General features: G+C 45.8%; 2 protein-coding genes across 5 annotated transcripts in view; both read left to right on the plus strand.

Moving 5' to 3' along the window:
- LOC140721010 (uncharacterized) overlaps positions 1 to 18,129 on the plus strand; it is an 878,357-nt gene that overhangs the window by 37,112 nt on the left and 823,116 nt on the right. The window lies entirely within an intron of this gene.
- Positions 14,613 to 18,129, plus strand: part of LOC140721024 (NACHT, LRR and PYD domains-containing protein 3-like) — a 32,545-nt gene continuing 29,028 nt past the window's right edge. For 3 of the 4 annotated variants that reach the window (XM_073035896.1, XM_073035893.1, XM_073035897.1), the window contains exon 1: positions 14,613 to 14,892. The gene's annotated coding sequence lies outside the window, so the exon portion shown is untranslated. Of the gene's footprint in view, positions 14,893 to 15,510; positions 15,808 to 18,129 lie in introns of those variants that run through there. The other variant, XM_073035894.1, reaches the window with a different exon arrangement.

An 18,129-nucleotide genomic window follows, 5' to 3' on the forward strand; every position in this document is an offset into this window, starting at 1 on the left:
GTTCAGTACAGAAACAGGCTATTTGGCCCATCTAGTCAATGCTGAAAAATCATTTAAGCTGCCTAATGCAACTACCTGCACCGGGACCATCACCCTCCATACCCAGGCTCCCATCCAAACTTCTTTGAAATGGTGATACCGAACTCACATTCACCACTTGTGCTGGCATCTCATTCCACATTCTCACGACCGTTTGAGTAAAGAGTTTTTTCTACATGTTTCCATTAAATTTTTTTCTTCCCCACTTACCCATGACCTCTGGTTGTCATCCCACCCAACCTCAGTGGAAAAAGCTGCTTGCATTTACCCCATCTGTACCCTCATAATTTTCTATACTTCTAACAAATCCTCAAAGCAATGTTTAATTTCCTTGTTTATGTTTAGAGCCTTTTTTAGGTGTATAAAATGATGAGGGGTATTGAACGTGTGGATAGCCAAAGGTTTTTTCTCAGGGTTGAAATGGCTAACACGAGGGGGCATAGTTTTAAGGTGCTTGGAAATAGATACATGGGGATGTCAGCCCTAAGTTTTTTTCACACAGAGAGTGGTGGGTTTGTAGAATGCACTGCCGGCTATTTGTGCGAGAGTGTTTCAGCTACTCGAGGGCCAGGAACCCATGCAGCTCAGTGGGAACAGAGATTAATACCAAATGGAGATAGTCAAAATGAGGCAGATTACAGATTGGAGATGGCAGAAATGCCCCATTCTTATACAGCATCAGAGAATTTGATGGTCATTCCAGATATCAGCTCTGTGCCAATCTAGAAGAAGATTTCTCTCTCCAACTTGGGTTGAAATACACTGTGACAGAGTGATACCAGATCACACCTTGGCAAATAAAGTGATCTCATCTGAAATGTTGTCCTTCACCCACTGATGGATTTTATAAATCTTTTTACAGGTTAAAAATGACAAGGGATTTGTCTCTGGGAATTTCAGCATGACACACCAGTTTTGCTATCGCTGTCCAGATATTTAAGAAGTGGAGCAAGGGATTCACTCGAACATCCATCCTGCTCAGACTGTAGGGAGGGATTCACTCGATTATCTGACCAACTGGCACACCTGTCATTTTACACAGTGGGGGGAACCCATTCATCTGCTCAGACAGTGGGAATGGATTCACTCGGTCATCTCAACTGAAGGTACATCAGCAAGTTCACACCAGGACAAGGTCATTCACTTATTCTGTGTGTGAGAAGGGATTCAGTCACTCTTCCCACCTGTGGACACACCAGTCAGTTCACACCGGGCAGAGGCTGGTCATCTGCTGAATTTCTGGGGAAGGATTCACTTGGTCATCTGAACAAGTGGCTCACCAGTCAGTTCACACTGGGGAGTGGCTGTTCACCTGCTCAGACTGTGGGAAGGGATTCACTTGCGCATCCCAACTGAAGGTACATCAGTGAGTTCACACTGGTGAGAGGCCGTTCACCTGCTCAGACTGTGGAAAGGGATTCACTTGCGCATCCCAACTGAAGGTACATCAGCAAGTTCACATTGGTGAAAGGCCGTTCACCTGCTCAGAATGTTGGATGGGATTCACTCAGTCATCTCATCTACTGAGACTCCAGCGAGTTCACACTGGGGAGAAGCCATTCACCTGCTTAGAATGTCAGAAGAGATTCACTCAGTTATCTCATCTACAGTCACCAGCGAGTTCACACTGGGAAAAGGCCGTTCACCTGCTCAGACTTTGGGAAGAGGTTCTCTCAGCTACCGCTGCCAAGTGTGCAACATCGAGTTTACACTGGGGAGAGGTCGTTCACCTGCTCTGAATGTGGGAAGCGATACACTCAGTTATCTAACATTGTGACAGATTACCGGGTTCACATTGGGGAGAATGTTTCAATAAGCTGCATGCTGGATATTTGTCCATCACCGTTGCTGAATGCAATTTCGACAGAGACTGTCGGTGCTGAACTCTGCAATTATTGATGTGATTCACCACACCCAGTTCTTCACCCTGGTCACTGGCATGGGAGGAGTTCCTTCTGCTGCATATTCACCTTTCCTGGGACTGGAGTTTAATATTCTGGATCTGAGACAAATACATCTGTTCTACTTTGCACTTTGTCTCCAGTACTTAGTGAATTTATAACACAGCTAGTGTACGGTAGAGAGTCAACTCGGGCCAGCTGGACCCTGCCGGCGATTCAGTTCCATGACAGTCCTTTTAAATCCTCCCCTGTACCCCTCTCAATCTCTCTGTGGTGATGGGTTCCAAACAGTCATGACTCTGTGGGTGCAGAGGTTTCCCCCGAATTTTCTGCAGATTGAAGAAGTCGAGCTTCTTGCAGTTCTGCCTGAGATGTTCTTCACCCTGGGCTGTTTATCCTATAATATTATATCCATTTAGTTATTGTGGGTTGTCCTATCTGATGTAATGTATTGATTATCATATAATTTGTAAGATTTTGACTCTAAAACTGGATCAGGCTTGAATTTATGGTGCCTTTATGAAGTGAGGGAGTGCATGAGTTTGTATTTTAAAGCAAAATTTTGATGCATGATATTTGTCACTTGATTGTACTTTTGTAAGTAATCAGATTGAGTTAAACTGCTGCAGGATCCTGGAATGTGATGGATTGTGTCGGGTTTCTCTTGGCATTTTCTGCACTTACTGCCTTGTTTGTTTGTATTTCATGTATTTTCAATGTTTTTCCCTTCTGTTAACCACCTTGTCCTGCATTTCTGCAAGGAACCCCTCTGCTTCTGGGAAGAGGTCTCCAACTCTCAGTCAGGTGCTCGATGTTTCCTTGTCACCATCTCGTCTGCTCAGATCATTGGGATGTCTTCCATTGAGGGTCATACTCATTCAACTCGTTAATGTTTTCTTCCAGAGTGATGATTTATTTTTCTGAGTTGGCCTCTCATTTAAGTTTTCTAGTCTGTATTGCTTATCACGATTGCAAATACACACATGGATTGCTGAATCCTGTTCATTTTTGGTGAAAATGTATCCTAAGAACTTTTACCTGACTGTTGTGTGATTGTTTTTCATGTGTGTTATTCCACTTCCTCCTCCTGTCCAAGGTAGTGTTAATCAAAGTGGGTCTGAGTTTAAATAGACTTTCTAAAGTTGTCATTTCAGTTCTTATTTATCTTTGTAAATTTTACTGATTGAAATGGTACCAAGGTATTTTTATATAACAAAAGTCAGTGTCGGTATTGATGAAAGTGTTTATTGCCTTTGTCATATTTGTTAATTATTCAGCTCTGTTTGGCAGGTTGTTTTAAGCCTTGAACTAAATTCTGTCAAGGGCTTTCCCTATTTCGCACTACTTGCTTGTTGATATTCCTCATATGTGGGTATCAAGAGTCTCGATAAAGGGTCTTGGCCCGAAATGTCAATTCCTATCCATAGATGCTACCTGACATGCTGAGCCCCACCAACACTTTGTGTGTAGTTCTCTAGATTTCTAGCATCTGCAGGTCCTCTTGTTTCCCAGATACATATATATTTCCTGAAAGATCAAACTGGTAGTGCGGTTGTGTGGCTCTGTTGGTAAAATATTAACTAAAATCATTAGAATGAGGTGGCATAGGGTTGGAAGGTGCAGAATCTGTGGGTAGAATTACAGAACTGCAAATGTAAAAAAAAATCCCTGATGGGAATTATATAGAGACCTCCAAACAGTAGTAAGTGTGTGGTCCACAAATTACAATGGGAGATAGAAAATGTGTGCCAAAAGGGCAATGATACAATAGTCATGGGGGGTTGTCATGCAGGTGATTAGGAAAATTAGGATGGTGTTGGTCTCAAGAGGAGGAATTCCTAGAATGCCTACAAGATGCTTTTTTGGAGCAGCTCATTGTTGAGCCCACTTGGGGATCAGCTATTCTGGACTGGGTGTTGTCATGAACCGGAATTAATTAGGTCACTTAAGTTCAAAGAACCCTTCGGGACAAGTGACCTAAATATGATCAAATTCACCCCGACATTAGAGAAGGAGAAGCTAAAGTCAGATGTGGAATACAGAGAATTAGAGAGGCGTGAGAGAAAAATTGGTCAAAATTGATTTAAAAAGAACACGGGCAGGGTTGAAAACAGAGCTGCAATGGCTGGAATTTCTGGAAGTAATTTGGAAGGCACAGGATATATATAGTGGCATGCAAAAGTTTGGGCACCCCTGGTCAAAATTTCAGTTACTGTGAATAGCTAAGCGAGTAAAAGATGACCTGAATTACAAAAGGCATAAAGTTAAAGATGGCACATTTCGTTAATCGATTAAGCAAGATTTATTTATTTCCGTCTTTTACAGTTTCAAAACAACAAAAAAGGAAAAGGTCCCGAAGCAAAAGTTTGGGTGCCCTGCATGGTCAGTACTTAGTAACACCCCCTTTGGCAAGTATCACAGCTTGTAAATGCTTTTTGTAGCCAGCTAAGAGTCTTTCAGTTCTTGTTTGGGTAAAGTGCTGTGTTCAGTCATTAGTAGCAAAGCACAGACTGTGGAAATTACAGATCAGAATATTATTGGAGTCACAGAGCCCAGTAGCAGCACTGAAACAGGCCCTTCAGCCGTTCCAGTCAATGCCGACCTGTTTTTGTTGTTACTGCCTGTTAATGATTGCTGAACAGATTTGATGGAAATGGGGTGAAGAGGTAACCATTCCCCCTCTCTTGAGAACTATGAACTATGCTGCTACTGAGAGAGAGAGATGAAGCACAGAGGCAGGAACATCTGCTACAGATAAGAGAGAGAGACGACCGATTTATGTATTATGGCTTCTTCACTGATGGAAAGGTAAAAAATCTTTCACTGCAAGGATGTTACTTCGCTCGTTAACATTCTTATGGAGACAGCAGGAGTGGCCTGATTTGATGGACATGGTCATTTTGAGTTGATGGATGGTTGATACCCCGTCAATAGCGATAAAAGACAGGTGTGGGGAGACACCCCTCAGATACACCAATGGACACTCTCCGAGTGTTGTGCACCCACAGGAAGGTGGGGCTTTCGGAGACCGAATCAGGAGTTCGGTCAATAAAGCTCACAATGTGACGGCAGGGCTGGTGGGAACTTGTGTCTGTGTCCACTCATGCTAGAGTGACGAGTCCACCACAGAAGAACGGTCTAGCTGAGGACAGAAGGGTCATAACTGAATGACCACAACGGTACGACGAGATCAGAAAGCAACAGAAGGTTTGCTGGCTGCAGCTGCTCAATCTCTTGCTCGCTCTCTCTCTCTCCAACAACTTACAATACAACAACTGCAACTACCCCAGCACACGTGAACAATTCATTTACCCCTAGACATTGATAGTTTGTTTATTATTGTTGATTATTATTCCTACACTTCTATGTTTGTATTTGCTAATCTGTTTTATATGTATATTTGCATTTTTGATATTGTACTGCGTAGTTTACTAATAAACACCTTTAGTTTTCGGTACCACCAGTCTCCAACGGATTCTTCTATTTCTGCTGGTCTGTAAACCCAGATACAGGGTATGTAACACAACTACCTGCTCCAGAGCCTCCATACACCTCCCTTCCATATCCTCACCCAAATTCCTCTTCAGTGTGTAAATCAAATCCACATCCTCCACTTCTGCTGGCAGCTCATTCAACACTTTCATCAGCCTCTGAGTGAACAATTCCCCTTCAGATTCCCCGAAAATAACTAACTTTCACCCTGAACTTGTGTCCAATGTCAGGGTGAGAGGGAGGCCGGGGCAGAGAGGGAAGACAGTATGGGGAGGGTGTGTTTGAATGTGGAGAGGGAAACAGAGCGGAGAATTTATACTTAATATCTTTCAAAAAAAGTAATTGTTTGAACTTATTGGCTGTAAACCTACTATCCATGCCCCGTACATTCTCAACCAAATTATTGATCTAGATGACAAGTAGCAATGTTCAAAGTTTGAAGTAAATTTTATTATCAGAGTACATATCTGTCACCACATGCACGCCTAAGATTCTTTTTCCTACAGGAACACTTAGCAAATCTATAGAATAGTAACAAGATCAATGACAGATCAAGTGGAGCATAGAATTCAGCAAACTGTGCAAATGCAAATATAATTGAATATCAATGAATAATGAAAGCAATGGGGTGTAACCCCAGGGAACCTCACTAGGCCCGGGCCTCGAGTCCAATAAACAGCCTCCCACCATCACTCTCTGCTTCCTACCATCAAGACAACTGTGCATCCCGTTAGCCAGCTTCCCTGGATCCCGTGTGATCTAACTTTCCACAGCAACTTACCATGCTGAACCTTATCAAAGGCTTCACTGATGCCCATATAGGCCATGATCCTGGGACAGAGGTGTCACAGATAAGAGAGCATAGATTGAAGCAGAGGATGAAAAGTTTTAGAGGGATTTTTCACTCATAGAGCGTAGCTAAAATCTTGAACACACCGCCCGAGGTGGTGGTGAGGTCCCTTCACAACATTTACAAAGTGGATGAGCATTGAAACTGCCGAGATACAGTCGGCTATGAACCAAGTGCTGATAAATGGGACCAGTGTAGACAGTGAGTGGATGGTCAGAACAGGTATGGCCGGCCAAAGGCCTGTTTCCGAGCTGTGTGATCCACCACTCCGGACATGCCAAATTAACAATGGTGGCACTGTAAGACATTGATTTCAAAACTCCACACCCTTCGCCAACCTGAAATAAACCAGACTGATCCCCTTTGTCATCACTTGGAATGTCTGTTTCTGTCAAGGTAACATACAAATTAGTCACTTCTGCTGAACAACTGGCAATTGGTGAAGTTCCTGTGTTTTCTTCCATTAATGTTGCTTCCTTACAACAAAACTAACCCTCTCACTGTGTCAGAATCAGTGATTAAATCCAACCACAAACACTGTGCTTTCATGCCTGCACATTGTAACTTGAACCATCTCACTGAGGGTCTGATGGAGACACAACCCCTGCCCCTGCTTCTGTCATTTTAAATACCCTCAGAATGGTTTTCTGATTCAGTCTGAAGGTGATGGTACTTTCAGCCCGTCGCCAGACCTGACAAACCATGTCTTCCCACAGCTGGTCCCACCTGTTGGTGTGTCCTCTTTCCTCCACCTCCGGGGAAGCTGCATCTCCACACAAACTCCTCACTTCAGTCAACAGTCTGTACCCGTGACACAGGAAATCACATCTCTCACTTTTTTCCAGCTGCTACCATCTGGGGAGCGGTACCACAGTGTAAAAGCCAGGACCAATGGACTGTGGGAGAGCTTCTTCCACCAGGACATCAGACTGATGACCTGACACTGACTTGAGTGTACTTTATATTGCATTGTCTGTTTGAATTATTATAAACTATTATAAATTACTATGATTACACTTGCAGATTTAGATGGACACGTAACATTAAGATTTTTACTCCTCGTGGATGTACGAAATAAAGTCAATTCAATTCAATTCCTGATTCCGTATCTGACCTGCTCACCTCTGGGTATCCTCCATCAACAAGCTTCTTCCTCAGTCACCACCTATGAGATTACACAAAAAAAGCAAAACAATCTATTAGACAGCTCCTGTACCCCTTTACACCTGAACATGTTCTCCTGTAAAAACTCTCCTCAGCCCCTTCCCGATTACCTTTCCCTTTCAGACTATCGATATGCCAGCAGATCCGAATTCACTGTAAGGACTTTTATACCTCACAGGAGGATGAAGAGACCCGTGTCCTTCTCTGATGCACAGGTCAATGGCACACCCTCCCCCTACCCAATCTGCAGTCGCAGCCCATGATGGTGACAGATGTCCTAGATTCTGGGGCTCTGTAAACACAATATTGTAACACATAATCTTGTGAACAGCAAGCTTAGACAGTCATTAATATGAAGAGAGAATTGTTGTTTCCAGAAAGGACATGCGAGCTAAGCTGTCTGATCCAATTCATCAGATCGTCCCTTGTATACAACTAAATTTGTCTTGGGACCATCCTCCATGGATCACGGAATGTTAAATCATCCCACTTTCTCCCAGCAGCACCCAACCCACCTACAACCCCACACCCACACTCCACTCATAACCTCTACCCACACACACAGACAGATTCCCTTCACCCTAAACCCCTTGGAGAACCACAAGGAATTGATCCCACAGCCCGGGCTCGGTCACAAAGTTCAAACCGGGTCTGAGGAGAGTCCGGAGCCTCCAGCCACCCGGCAGACCTCGTGTCTGGCCCTTTCTCACTGCAACCGGCCCCCGATGTACACAATCTCGAGGTCTGCCCCTCCTCACTGCCGCCTGGACTGTCCCACAGTTGAAACACTGAGTGTCGAGAGCATGCCTGAGGAGGAGATTTTTCACTCAGAGGGTAGCTGAAATCTGGAACACACTGCCCGAGGTGGTGGTGGAGGCAGGTCCCTTCACAACATTTACGAAGTGGATGAGCATTGAAACTGCCGAGATACAGTCGGCTATGAACTAAGTGCTGATAATTGGGACCAGTGCAGACAGTGAGTGGACGGTCAGAACAGGTATGGCTGGCCAAAGGCCTGTTTCCGTGCTGTGTGATCCACCACTCCGGACATGCTAAATTAACAACGGTGGCACTGTAAGACATTGATTTCAAAACTCCACCCACCTCTCCAACCTGAAATAAACCAGACTGATCCCCTTTGTCATCACTGGGAATATCTGTTTCTGTCAACATACAAATTGGTCACTTCTGCTAAACAACTGGCAATTGATGAAGTTCCTGTGCCTTCTTCCATTAATTAATACGGGAACTAACCCTCTCACTGTGACAGAATCAGTGACTAAATCTGGCACCAAACTGTGCTTTCATTCCTGCACATTGTAACTTGAACCATCTCACTGAGGGTATTATGGAGACACAACTCCTGCCCTCTGCACACGTGATCACATCTCCCCTGCTTCTGACATTTCAAATACCCTCAGAATGGTTTTCTGATTCACTCTGAAGGTTATGGTACATTCAGCCCGTCGTCAGACCTGACAAACCATGTCTTCCCACAGCTGGTCCCACCTGTTGGTGTGTCCTCTTTCCTCCACCTCCGGGGAAGCTGCATCTCCACACAAACTCCTCACTGGAGGAGACTGCTCATCACCCTGAGACAGGAAACCACATCAGTGTCGCTCTCCTGATACCAGGTCTGACCTGCTCACTTCCAGGATCCTCCAGGCCCAGTCTCCTCCTCATTCACTGGTCTATTAGACAGCCCCTGTACCCTTCACCCCTGACCATGCTTCCCCAGTTATATCGCTCTCTTTCTTCAGCCCTTTCTGAACATGTTCCTTTGCACAGAGAGTGCTGGAGCCTGGAATGGCTGGCGGCTGAGGCAGATAGCTACTAGACTCTTCAGAGACCCTTAGACAGGCACATGAATGTGAAGAGAATGGAGGGATATGGACATTATGTAGACGGAAGAGATTCATTTGGTTGACCACTTGGTTACTGATTTAATTAGTACAGCACAATATTGTGGGCTGAAAGGCCATTTCCTGGACTGTTCTATAACATTGTTCAGTCTACAATGTTTCAATGTGATTTTCAGTGTGTTGCTTTACCGTAACAAAATCTCAGTCATTACCAGCAAAGCTCTGTCCCTTTCGAACCCACACCCACCACTTCCTCAGGCAGCTCATTCCGCATTCTCAACGGTTTTTCTGCAGGTTCCTGTAAAATATTTCACCTTTAAGCTATGACATCTAGGGTATGAGGGAGAAGATGGGGTGGAGAATGAAGGTGGGTGGGAAGAGGGAAAGGTGCCGGACAATAGCTGTGGGGAGGAGACAGAGGGGATAGTTTATACTTACTATCTTTCAAAAAAAGTAACTGTTTGAACTTGCTGGAAACTTACTAACCATACCCTGTACATTCTCAACCAAATTATTGACATAAATGACAAGTAGTGTTACCTTGGGGAACGTCACTGGGTTCAGGCCTCAAGTCGAATAAAGAGCCTCCCACCATCTGCTTCCTGCCATCAGGACAACTGGAACCCACATCACTGTCGCTCTCCTGTTACCGTGACTGACCTGCTCACCTCCGGGTGTCCTCCTGGCTCACTCTCCTCCTCAACAAGCCTCTTTTTTCCAGTCACGGTCTGTGAGATAACAAAAAAAAACAACTAAAATGATCTATTAGACAACTCCTGTACCTCTTCATCCCCGACCATGCTTCTCCAGTAAAAACTCCTCTCCTCAGTACCTTCTCTGTTCCCTTTGTCAACTGCAGATATGCCACCAGATCTGAACCCACTGTCAAGTTATTTATATTTCACAAGAGTCTGTACAAACCCATGTCCTTCTCTGAGGCAGAGGTCGCTGACTCCCTCTCCGCATCCCCAATCAACACTCACAGCCCTTGACGGTGACAGCTGTTCCCAGACTCTGGGGCTCTGTAACAAACAGCAAGATTAGTCAGTAATTGATATGAAGAGAGACATTTTGATTCCTGAAAGGACATGCAAAGTATCTGATCCAATGGACCAGATCCTCCCTGGCTTACAACAATTTGCCGCGAGACCCATCTTACTCGAGTCACGCTGTGTTTGATCCCCCCCCCCACCTCCCAATGATCCCCAGCCTCCCTCAGAATTCCCCCCTCCAGTCTTCAGCCCCACACCCACATGTCCACCCATAACCTCGCTCTGCTCACAGACAGATCCCCTTCATCCCAAACCCCCTCCCAGCCTGGGAACTACAACTAACTGGTCCATAGACAAGAGAAAATCTGCAGGTGCTAGAAATCCAAGCAACACACACAAAATGCCAGAGGAATGCAGCAGGCCGGGCAATCTATTGAAAAGAGTACTGTCAATGTTTACAGAGCAACTTCCACCCTGCCTCAAATTTACCTAGTCCATTTCTGACACCTCCCTCCCCTTTCTTGATCACACTGTCTCTGTCTCCGGAGACAGCTTATCTACCGCTGCCTATAACAAACTCACAGACTCTCACATCTACCTAGACTATAGCTCTTCCAGCCCTGTTACTTATACAAACACCAAACCCTTCTCTCAATTCCACATTTCTGCTGCATTTGCTCTCAGGATGATGTTTTTCATTCTAGTATGAAAGAGATGTCCTCCTTTTTCAAAGAAAGGGGTCCAGTGGAAAGGTTCCATTTCATGCATGTCTGCTCTCACCCTGCCTCCTGCCACGCTACCAGGAACACTCGTCCTCACCTACTACCCCAGCAGCCTCTGTGTCCAGCACATAAATCTCAGAAACTCCCGCCACCTCCAACGGGATCCCACCACCAAGCACCTTTCCCTCCCCCCTACCTTCTGCTTTCCACAGGTATCGCTGCCTAAGTAACTCCCTTGTTCATTCGTCCCTCCCCACTGATCTCCCTCCTGACATTTATCCTTGCATGACGAACAAGTGCTACACCTGCCCCTAAACATCTCCCTCAGTACAATTCAGGGCCTCAAACCGTCCTTCCAGGTGAGGCAACACTTCACCTGTGAGTCTGTTGGGGTCATATACTGTGTCTGGTGGTCCCAGTGTGTCCTCCTGTATATCAGTGAGACATGATGTAGATCGGAAGACTGCTTTGCTGAGCCCCTACGCTTCGTCCGCCAGAATGAGCGGGATCTCCCAGTGGCCACCCATTTTAATTCCATTTCCTATTCCGATATGTCCATCCATGGCCTCCTCCACTGTCATGATGAGGCCACACTTCGGTTGGAGGAACAACATCTTATATTGCGTTAGAGTAGCCTCCAACCTAATGGCATGAACATTGATTTCTCAAAGTTAACGTAATGCCCCCCACCCCACCCCCGTCACCATCTCCCATCCCCTTTTCCCCCTCTCACCTTGCCCATCGCCTCCCTCTGGTGCTCCTTCCCCCTTTCTTCCATGGCCTTCTGTCTCTTTCACAAATCAACTTCCCGGCTCTTTAATTCATCCCTCCGCCTTCAGGTTTAACCTGTCGTCTTTTGTTTCTCTCTCCCCCCACACACACCTTCTAAATCTACTCCTTTTTTCCCCCCAAGTCCTGCCGAAGGGTTTCGGCCGGAAATGTCGACAGTACTATTTTCCAGAGATGCTACCTGGTCCGCTGAGTTCCTCCAGCATTTTGAGTGTGCAACTAATCACACAGCCCGGACTCCGGTATAAAGCTAAAACCGTGCTGACAAAGGCTCCAGCCATCCGACAGATCTCGGTCCCGGCCCTCTTCCACTGCACCAACCCGAAATTAATCCCTTCCTCACAGCCTTCCGAACAGAAGAATCGGCGTCAGTACTGCGCCTGTGGGTCACCAACACTGCAGCACCACCACTGGAGGTCTGAGTGCCCCAGAGCGCCACCAATGCTGGGAGGATCCCACGGCGCCACCAGCGGTCGGAGGGCTGTGGATCAACGCAAGGGTGCGGCCGTCTGCCTTTTTAACTGGGACACCCTTGAACTCCATATCAATAGACAATAGACAGTAGGTGCAGGAGTAGGCCATTCGGCCCTTCTAGCCAGTACCGCCATTCACTGTGATTATTGCTGATCATACACAATCAGTACCCCATTCCTGCCCTCTCCCCATATCCCTCGACCCCGCTATCTATAAGAGCTCTATCTAACTCTCTCTTAAATTCATCCAGAGACCTGGCCTCCACTGCCTTCTGGGCCAGAGCATTCCACATATCCACCACTCGCTGGGTGAAAAAGTTTTTCCGCATCTCTGTTCTAAATGGCCTACACCTTATTCTTAAACTGTGGCCTCTAGTTCTGGACTCACCCATCAGCGGGATCTTGCTTCCTGCCTCTAGCGTGTCCAATCCCTTAATAATCTTATATGTGTCAATCAGATCCCCTCTCATCCTTCTAAATTCCAGTGTATACAAGCCCAGTCGCTCCAATCTTTCAACATATGACAGTCCCGCCATTCCGGGAATTAACCTTGTGAACCTACGCTGCACTCCCTCAATAGCAAGAATGTCCTTCCTCAAATTTGGAGACCAAAACTGCACACCATACTCCAGGTGGGGTCTCTCCAGGGCCCTTTACAGCTGCAGAAGGACCTCTTTACTCCTATACTCAATTCCTCTTGTTATAAAGGCCAGCATGCCATTAGCTTTATCAAGCTAATATCAAGATGAGCCGATTGCATGTGCGAACTTTGATGGCCCACAAACATAATTCCTCTGATCAATCAGCTGTCTGAATGATTCACTGACTTTTAGAGTAACAGGTGCCAATAGTAGTACATATGTCAAGGCATTTAGTTTACCAGGAGACAAAGACTCCAGGGACTAGAGGTCTTCTGTGCACCCCGCGGCAATTCTGGTTTATATTATTAAAACCGTTGTTTATCAAACTACAACTCAACAAGAAAGTTCACTGACAGAATCCACCCCAAATCAGATCACACTTCGAAAGTCCTCTCCGAGAACATCTGTGGTTCTGTGACCACTCGAGGTAAACACCACACCACCCACAACACGGCAGAAACGAGCACACAGCAGGGGACTTTACATCACACAATGGATTCAGCGATGAAACACGGGTTTAATTTCTGGCCCGACTGAAATCAGAGGAAGCTTCCACGAAGGTGTTTCAAATACAAGAGCTCCCACACTCATGACATCACACTGTCGCTCCCACGCGCCTGACATCACTAAAGGCATACCTGAATCTGACGTCGGGTGACACGTCTCACGCACGCGCTACTCAGCTCAGTCGGTTTACCGACTGAACCGCCCTCAATGTCAATAATCGACGCTATTCTCTAGTTGCGTAGGGATGTCAATCACTAGTTACAGCCAATAGCGGAGGCCGACCAGCCGAGAGGGCATTACCCCCGCTGACCCCCCTATCCTTCTCCTGCTCCGAACTCGCTTCAAAATCGAACAAATCCCAAAGTAAATGTCCCGCCGTCTGATTTATTTCCTCCGAGGTATATTGGGGGCGTTTGTGAGGCGTCTCCTGCGGCCGGAGTCTGATGTATCGCTGAGAGTTAGGAGGAAACCTCTCGGCCCATCGGCTTGATGCCGGCTCGGCAGCGAGGGATGCCGACAGCTGAAGGAGGGAGGGGGAGATTTCATTGAAAGGATAAAGATGGTGTGAGAAATACTGACCTGCAAGTAGGGCCAATGTTCTAGGGAAAGTGGGGATACGAGGTTGTTGGGTGGTATGAATGGACCGGCCGAATATTGCTAATGACGCAGAATTGTATTATTTATGTTCTGTCTGTTATCTCAAATCTCAATGTACTTGCCCGTGTTCCCGCTGCAAGTCACTGATTCTTTGTACCTGTACATAATTGTGCACTTGCAATAAATTTAACAGGACCTGAAAAAACTCAGTTATCTGAGATGATCTAAAATTTGCACAATTCAGTTCAGCTTCCCTTCAGAAGGTACAAACCAGCAACCAGACTGTCTAATATTTCCATACGATTAAACTGCCTCATCGGTTTATCAGTCTTTTAATTTTTCACTGCTTACTTAAGTTAATTAAATTCAGTTTTTCATCTATGTATTACGTTGTACTGCTGCAGTAAAGACGACACATTTCTTGACATTTGCCGGTGATATTTACACTGATTCTGATGATGTCATGGTAGACCTGCCCACTGGTCACGTGATCTTTAGCGCAACTGCGTTTGCTTCCGAAGCCCCGCCCCCACAGAAGCAGCAACAATCACTTTGCGCATGCTCAGTCTTGGGATGATCTGGCTTTCTTTTTCGCTCTGTGTTGAAGCAGGTCCGCTGGGTCGCGACTGCGAGACGGCCCTCGCCCCTGTGGGGCGGGGAGCCGGGAAAGAATGACTGTCTGCGGGACAAGACATCAATTTCCAATCGGCGAGTATTGACATCAACACGAATGCTGCGAGCAAGCAGAAACTGATTCGAAAGGCTGGCGCTGTTAAAGGAGTCAGACTGGACACGATTCGGCTCTAGAATGAATCAAACTATAGCCGGGGAAGTGATAACTGCTAATTGTTAGACAGCTTGAGGTAACTTAATTTTATTCGGTTTTACTTCTCTTTCCATCTTTGTAAATCTGTAATGCCCCTGCGACACGCTAATGTCCTTTCGGATCAATGAAGTATACAATCTTTCTAACTTGAGGCCGATCCCGGGCGGAGAGGTCTGATGTCGGGCAGTATAACCCGTTAACATCCTCGAACTGCGGCTGCGCCCGACTTCCTGGACAGAACCTGCCCGGGTCGATCCGGGTTGTCAAACGTTCACACCGAACCGCCTGAGATGAGCCGCCGTACAGCCACTGCTGCGCTGCTCCCAGGAGCGGGATACCGGGACTACACCCATCCGCTGAGTTATACCTGGGGAACATTACCTCCCTCACCCGGCCCGGTAGCGGATCCAAACTTCGCCTGGCTGCATCATATTTAGAGGCAATTAAAATGAGGCATCGGTTTATTAATCTTCTATTTAAATTTTGCACTGCTTATTTAACTTCTTAAAATTCAGTTGTGCATCTATTATTAAGTGTTACGTTCTGTTGCGCAGTAAATTTGCCGTTGAGATTAAACCTGAATCTGATGATGCCAGCCTCCTGTCACGTGATCTAGTTTATCGCAGTGCTGCAGCAGCTGCGGGTTTGTTTCCGCGGACCCACCCTTCACTCCCGCAAGTCATTTTGCGCATGCTCATTTCTGAGATGGGCGGTGTTTCCGTTCTGCGTTGAACTGAGCCGATGTTGGCGGATTTACCTGTGCATTTTAAAAAAGTGTACACTTCAGTTAAGCCTCCCTCCAGAACTTCCAAAGCAGCAATCAGGCTGAATAATATTTCCACACAGTTAAAATGGACAATCGGTTTATTATTGTCATGTACAGAGGTCCATCCATACAGACGGATGACGTACAATCCATACAGATCAGCACAGTACATTGAGGTGATATAAGGTAAAATATTTGTACTTGGGCTATAATCCTGGGTTCGGGAATCTGGGATGATGGAACTGGCAGTATTTTGGGTTCGGCCCAGGTTGGTGCTTCTCCAGAAAAAAACTGAGTGTTTCTCCTTTCTCAATGAAGCAGAAATATTGGGTGGCTGGAAGCTGGTGGTGGCAGCTCACTCACTGTCCAGAGGGAAACACAGGGAGGATGTGCTTGGATTTCAGGGTCAGTAAGTGGCAGGATCCGCTGTGTGACCCTGAGACGTTTGGTCCTGGCATATCAGGCAGATTTTCAGGTAAAGTGGACCGGGAATCAAGCTGTCCAAGTTTGTGGTGTTCAGCAAGTACTTCTATTCTGAGCTCAGATTCTTGTTTGTGGTGTTCCTTTGGAAGCAATCACTGCCAATCTGAGGTGAAAATGAGTTCCCATTCCATCCCTTAGAGTGAGAGGCTCTGATTAAATGGACTGTTCTGTGTTTGTAACAGTAGAAATGGATCCAGGGGTTCAGTGTTCAATCTGTATTTGGAAATTCCCCCTCACTGTCACTTGTCCATCAGTCAGTGGAAATCGAATAGAAACTCAAGGTGCAGGAGATCTGCACTAAAAATGGAAAACGTTTTATGTCATTCTGATGAAAGTTTGTGAACTGAATAGTTAACTTTGTTCCTGTCCCACAGCTGCTCCTTCCCTCTGAATGATTCTCGTAATCCCAGTTTCTTTTTTATTACATTCAGCCTGGAATGGTTTGTCTCCTGGAAATGGACCTGTGCACAGGCACTCGTTTTGTGATAGGTAGTGGAACAGTAATTTAAAGTAAAACTGGATAGGTATATAGACAGGAAAAAGCATGGAGGGTTATGGGCTGAGTGCGGGTCGGTGGGACTAGGTGAGTGTAGGCGTTGGCACGGACTAGAAGGGCTGAGATGGCCTGTTTCTGTGCTGTAATTGTTATATGATTATATAGTAAAGGAACCACAGCTTTTCCTGGTAAATTATGCTGATGCCTATTTGCCTGTTATTCTTTTCCTCCTGACTTTGAAACGTATTAATAACACAGTACTCCAATGGATTTCATAATTTCAGGATCCCCAAACCCATTTGTAAATGGTAATAACATATCTCACTGAGGATTGATGCAACACTGACTCCCCGGTGCATCATATAGTGGAGAGCTGCTATCAATATTCACAAAAATAATCGGTGCTCTACTAACAGCCACGATACTCAGCAATGAGGCTGCCTTCCATTGGGTTCAACAAGCAGGAACATCAAGATGTTCTGATTAAAGAAATTTTGATTTGAGTGAATGCTGTGTATGCCTCAGTCAGTCCTGATCGGCATCTCCAACACCATCACACTGAGCATGGGGGCTCCCCAGGGATGTGTGCTGACCCATGACTGTGCTGCAACACACAGCTCGAACCAGATCGTCAAGTTCGCCGATGACACGATTGTGGTGGGTCTCATCAGCAAGAATGACGAGTCAGCTTACAGAGAGGAGCAGCAGTGGCTAACGGATTGGTGCAGAGCCAACAACCTGTCTCTGAATGTGGATAAAAGAGATGGTTGTTGACTTCAGGAGGGCACGGAGCGACCACTCCCCACTGAACATCAACGGCTCCTTGGTAGAGATCATAAAGAGCACCAAATTTCTTGGTATTCACCTGATGGAGAATCTCTCCTGGTCCCTCAACACCAGCTCCATAGCAAAGAAAGCCCAGCAGTTGGGCAAGGGCCTATGCTCAGTGGAGTTCAGAGGGATGGTGGTGGGGTGCAAACCTACCGAATTCTGAAAACCTGGACACAATGAACATGGAGATGATATTTCAATTAGTTAGAGGGTCTGGGACCTGAGAGAACAGCCTCAGGTTAAATAAACTTCCCTTTATAACTGAGATGAGGAGAATATATTCAGCTAACGGGTGGTTAATCTGTGGAATTTGTTGCCACTGAGGGTGGTGGAGGCTGTTGTTGAGTGTTTTTATGCAGAGGTTAATTTCTTACTGCTCAGTACCATCAAGATTACAGGAGGAAGGCAGGGATATGGCTTTGGGGGTTGGGGGAATCAGCATGATTGAATGGGGGATCAGACTCAATGGACTGAATTACATAATTCTGATTTTGAGTTTTCTGTCCCACCATGTCTGATCGATGACTATTTCATATCCCATGTCACTTTGTGAAGTGCAAGGGACAATTACAGATTTGTTCACTGAGATCATTACATTTTTCTTCAATGTTTAAATTCCAGTGAGTTTTGTTTTTCTGAACATTGAACAGAGATATTTTGTTCTCCTTTGCGCTGTTAACATGCTTCATTATCTCTGG

This window comes from Hemitrygon akajei, unplaced genomic scaffold (genome assembly GCF_048418815.1).
Source record: "Hemitrygon akajei unplaced genomic scaffold, sHemAka1.3 Scf000049, whole genome shotgun sequence".
Classification (NCBI taxonomy): Eukaryota; Metazoa; Chordata; class Chondrichthyes; order Myliobatiformes; family Dasyatidae; genus Hemitrygon; species Hemitrygon akajei.